Source organism: Bombus impatiens, unplaced genomic scaffold (assembly GCF_000188095.3).
Source record: "Bombus impatiens unplaced genomic scaffold, BIMP_2.2 scf_0665, whole genome shotgun sequence".
NCBI classification, from domain to species: domain Eukaryota; kingdom Metazoa; phylum Arthropoda; class Insecta; order Hymenoptera; family Apidae; genus Bombus; species Bombus impatiens.
This window is the reverse complement of record NT_177084.1, coordinates 1,047,716-1,053,469: the sequence shown is the minus strand read 5'-3', so window position 1 is coordinate 1,053,469 and position 5,754 is coordinate 1,047,716. Positions and strand designations below refer to the sequence as shown.

Sequence of the window (5,754 nt, the reverse complement as noted above, 5' to 3'; positions counted from 1 at the left end):
CCCCAGCCACTATTTCTGGCCAGAAAAAATTATATAAAATTCAAAGGCAAAATACAGCGCACCGCCTATACGCTTTAACAGACTAGAAACGTTGCAACACTATTTCGCTACTGTTTTCGAGAACTATGTTCCGCGTTGTACCTCATGAATAAGAATCGCTCGAAACTTTAAAGAATCGTTTCATCTCTTTCAAAGGAAGTTTCCGGCGCAGTAGAACCGTTTTCTCGTGGGTTGCAGAGCGTGTCGAATTTCCATAAAGTCCTGTAGACGATATTAAATTTCAATTTGTGAAAAGCTGCCTATTAATCGATCGCGCGTGAGTGCGATCAAATATCGGTAATCTCAATTATCGAGGATAGTACGTTCAGAAATCAACTGGTCGAATAACGCTGTCGATCTTTAATCCGAGAAGAAGATTCACTTTCCATTTAAAGGACTGTGAAACGAACGAAGTTACTGACAGCGAGATCATTTGTTTCTACTTTTGCAATGAAGTTGCAAGAATAACGTTCTGAATTTGTAGTCCATTAAGAAGGTTCGCCTTCAAAATTTCAACTAACTTTCCTCCTACTTTGCGTATTAAAATTCGGAATTATTCCTGTGCAAGAATATTTTCACATGGTAGTTACGTTAAATTCGAAATACGATTCTGAAAATATATTTTATTGCGTGTATTCTGCTATATCTCGATCGACATTAGAGAGTTTTTTACGAATGTTTTGAAGAAAAACGCGAAAGGGACTTAAAAGGTCAAATGATAGAAATCGCAGTGAGATAGGTGCGTAGTGGTCAAACAATGTTTCAGTCGAATTTGGATGTATTTCTTATAATGTTAAATATAGATGCAATATAAAAGTATATCAACATAGAAATATAACATATAAATAGAAGAGTTAGCCAATCATACGAATGACACATATATATATATATAATATTTCAACTTGTGCTACCAATTATTTAACAATCTTTTAAGAGGTCTATAGAATAACTTTGCCTCTTCGTAAGGTGATTACAACAATGTATACAAGGAAGATATTTTCGAAGTTTACAATATGCGCATAAACATTTGGTGAAACTTAAAAAGGGGATAGAACCAAACAATGGTTTCGGATTAACCAAAAATCACGTTCAAAGAGTAAAAGTCGTAAAAGTCGAACTAGATAATAGTCGAATAATGTTAAGAGTCTGATAACAATCAAATTATAAAAACATATAAAACAATGATCCAAAAAGTATAAAAAAGAACCATGACTTAACTTAGTAAAAAAGAATCGTGATTTAAGGAACCTTGGTATTATTTGCTTCTACCTATACATACAGACGTTGTATATCTTAATTAAATATGAAAGATTAATTTTCTGCTTATTAAAATTTGAACAATTGTTATGCTGTTAATATATGCAAATTATTTAAAATTGTATATATTTAAACAATGAAATTAAATCATAAGATGAGGTTGGTAAATCTAAACGGTTGCCCGCCGAAATACAACTTACATCAATTAGAATAATCGATTGTTTAAAATTACAAATTTAGAATTACAAAATTTAACATAATGTGATCACAGTTTCTAGGTACCTTTACAATATACAGCGTTCATATTTCATTCCAAATAATGCATAATTTATGAAAATTAATTCGAGATGTATGCAAAATTTTTCATCAAGAGACAAATTTGACGTAATAATTATTTTAATCATATTTACCTAATTATATCTAAATTCGCAGGTCCTTACAAACGAATTATACATTTATCACCTATTTTCTAAGATTACAAGAAAAGATTTACGCGAAACTAAGGTGAGAGCACATATCTTTAACAAAACTCTTATACAAAAATCGATTCCGATAATTGCGACATCGTCAGAAGTATCTTCCTCGCGAGATTATATTCTAATTTATATTTAAATGAATCTATGAATGAAAACTAATCGAAAAGTCGAGAAAAACGAAAGGGACTCGTTAGAATCGATAATCTTTGCTAAGATTTTCGATTCTTAAGCGAAGTCACGTTTTTAGTTTCTCGATCATCGATCAATTTCCATTGTCCACATTTGGCAACAAGCTCGAATCCAGTTACAAAACATTTGTAAAATGAATTCTACGTTTAATTTTTAATGCTGGCGCGGCCTTTTAATTTCCTCTTGTGTTACTTACTTCCTAGTTAGTAACAAAGCTCGGATGAACCTCCGTGTTCTATCTTCATGGTTGTCTGACGTATATGTCCTTTCATCGTTCTAGCTCTAATAAGAATTCTTCGTTTACATTTTTGTTTTACTACATTTTTCATTAGTACACTATAATATCTTTTTCATACACCGCATACATACGTACGTAGTATACTCCGAACTTATTTACGCGACTTTCTTTCGAAGTTCGTAGAAATATGATGAGGATTTCTTGGGATTGATTGGGTGTCTGAATTTGTTCTTTTATGGTAACACAATGAATGGATTTTCACGACATAGGTAATCGTATTTGCGATTCTTCGTATCGAAGATTTCAAATAGAAGTAGTCTTGAAGATGCAAACTAATCGAGAAATTGCACGGTTATGGTAGCGCGATAAATGAATATTTATGAGACAGTCGATCGTATTTGTGACTCTTACTAATGCAGATTTTTAATGAAACAGGTCTTTAGGTGTCGGACTATTGGAAATAACGCACGCTTTCGAAAAGTACACACACGTGTATTCATTTTATTGCTAGTTACACGGCTGCCGATGTTTATGCATTTATGCTAACTGTAGACACGAAAACAATGGACAAACTAAACACAAATGTATAAACGAAAAACGCCTAATAAAGAAAGGAATAAAGTACGTAAGCATTCAGAGGATAAAACGTAATTTTATTCAAATTTTGCTCGCGTAAAATGTGAATTTGCATGAATATCCACAGCCTACAAATTATTAATTCACGATCAGTCCGTGTGTTTCAATACGAAACGCTGGAGCACGGCAACATTGGAAAATTTCTTTCGCCGACCTGTATACACGTTTCAAACGTATACAGAGAACAGAAGTCAGAAAAACTTGTTTTGCTTTAAAACGGAAACATAACCGGCAATCGTGTATATGTACATATATATGAAATCCTCTTTAAAATCGTTATACCGATACTGAAATATTTAACCGCAGGAATATAACGGTTTCACAAAGAGGAACGAACGAAGAAGGAGACGATACTTGGAAAGCAATCGAATCGTTTGATTGCTTTTCTCTATTCGATAAATCTTCCTTCTGGCAAATCCTTTGAAACAAAATGGTTTGGCAAAAGGGAAAAGGAAAAAAAGAAGAAACACGATCTCCGGTAAATGTCCAAGAAGGCTGCTTACAAAACTCGGTGATCTCGCTTTCCACAGCGCGTCCAGATCATCAACGTTCGAGATCCAAACAAACGTGCATAACTATAAACAGAGTAAGCTGCCGAAACCGAGATCCCTAGGCGAAACTCGCGTAATCCACGGACAGAATCCAGGGAAACGCGATACGAGTCAGCCATCTGGCGTTGCCCATCAATCCTTTCCATCTTCCAGCCATAGCCAACATAAAACTACTATTATTACGCTACTGACACGAATATTGAACTCTTTGTACGTTCTATTCGTGAAAGTTCGATAATTCTGCAAAGTTGGTTCAACCGTATTCATGTGGATGTTGAAGCTTCTCGCGTATTCTCTTTTTGAACGTTTAATGGAGAGTTTGAAAGTTTATATCTTTACTTTTATAATTTTAATTTAACAGTTTTAATCGAATACGAAGTCACGGTTTATCGTTAAAAGATTAGTGGATATTCAAGATGGATATTTGAATCGAACCGCTAAATCGAAATCCTTGCATATTCTTTTATAAAAGTTTCAAAAGTTGGAAATCTTCTCTGTATACGTATATAACTGTGACTTAATCGGAGACTATTGTTCTTACATCGACGACGCGAAAATTTGCATCTCTGCGACGTATACGGAAACGCGAAATTTAATCGAGTTCGATGCAAGGTCGCTGTTATTGAAAATACCGACGTGAATATTTGATTCTCTGCGTCCACTCCTGCGAAATATCCTGAATCTAATGTAAGTCTAATTTTGAAAATTCCTGAAGCCGTTATTATTACGCTAACATGCCAACGTTAATATTTAATCCTTCGCGATCCTTCGCGATATTTAATCCGAAATATAATCAAACGTCAATTTTAATAGAAAGAATCCATGTTATTATATTACTCGCACAAAATTATGAAATGTCCTAAATCTCCTTACAAGTACAAAAAAAAAAGACAGAAAAATTCACAAACAAACGACACATAAGTAGGAAGTAAGAAAATAGAAGAAAGTTGGAGGAAGAGGGGACAGAAACTCTGTAAATTCTCGAGAGAAGAGGAAGACGAAGGAGCTACGAAACGGAAACGGCATCCTCGTGACGAAGTTTCTCGCGTAGCTGCCAAAAGGTGCGTATAAATAGGCCGGCTGACAAAAACAAGTCGCCGCGTCATATTGCGCGGACATAAAAGTTTTTAATCGCTCCGGCTTGCACGCTTTACGAGCTTTGCCTCTCCGTGCCGAATATTTCTATTCTTTTCTACTCCTTCGACGAATTAGTGCAGCTATTTTACAAGCAAAAGAATTCAAAAGGGATTATTCGTTCTCATGTTCGAAATTGGCTAGTTGGGATTCAACTGCGAATTAAATTTACGATTTAATCCGACCGCGGATCTTTGCGTAAATTCATATTTTTATGAAGGCAAACAATGAAACGGGACTGTGGAAAATTATTATAATATTATCATATTATAATGTAAAAGTTTGTTTCCTAAAAAGGATCAAGCGCGCGATATGTTATAAAATACTTCGATCCGAGTATTTCACGTACTTTTACATATCTTTGCATCTTCAAACTTTCTATAATTACGACAAACGTTTGCAGTTTAATTACGGCCAATTATACAATTTTACAGGGATCGATAATGGGACTGGAAAGTTACCGAACTTCCATCGAAATTATTCATTAGAAACTCGACTTTTCGTATGACAAGTATTAACCTTCCAACTTCGCGATGATATTAGAGTGTAAAATAAGAAGTATATTCAGATTGATTTTCTTTAACAGCGAAACCAACACTTATAGCAATATTATAATATTTTTAATATTAGAAACGAAGAAAGAATTTCTTACCAAAACTGATGCCGGACAACATATCGAAGTGATAGTTTCATCGCTATTGCTATACTTCCAACGACGATCTTTCTATCATTTTCGAGCATCGTGTCGAATCGTCTCTTTTTTTTCGAATATCGCTTCATGTATCTGAAATAGTCGAGCCTTCAGCAATTTCAATCGAATTACCATATTTTTTGACGAACTTTACGTTTGAAATAAATCCGTGTTTAATCTGCTATTAATTAAAATTTATTCGAATTCAAACAAATTCTATATATATATATATATATATATATATATGTATATATATATATATTGATACATATGATACATATATATATATATGACACATGTATACATATATATATATATATATATATATATATAGAATTTGTTTGAATTCGAATAAATATATATATATATATATATATATATATATATATATATATATATATATATATATATATATATATATATATATATATATATATATATATATATATATATATATATATATATATATATATATATATATATATATATATATATATATATATATATATATATATATATATATATATATATATATATATATAT

The 5,754-nt window shown here is 32.5% G+C and overlaps 1 long non-coding RNA gene across 1 annotated transcript; it reads right to left on the bottom strand.

Annotated features, from left to right (window-relative positions):
* Nucleotides 1-1,994: 1,994 nt before the first annotated feature.
* LOC117152109 lies at nt 1,995-5,239 on the bottom strand. Its single transcript, XR_004462366.1, has 2 exons — nt 5,173-5,239; nt 1,995-2,243 (listed from the first exon to the last, which is right to left on the bottom strand). It is a non-coding gene; the product is annotated as an uncharacterized LOC117152109 (long non-coding RNA).
* Between the last annotated feature and the right edge of the window lie 515 nt (nt 5,240-5,754).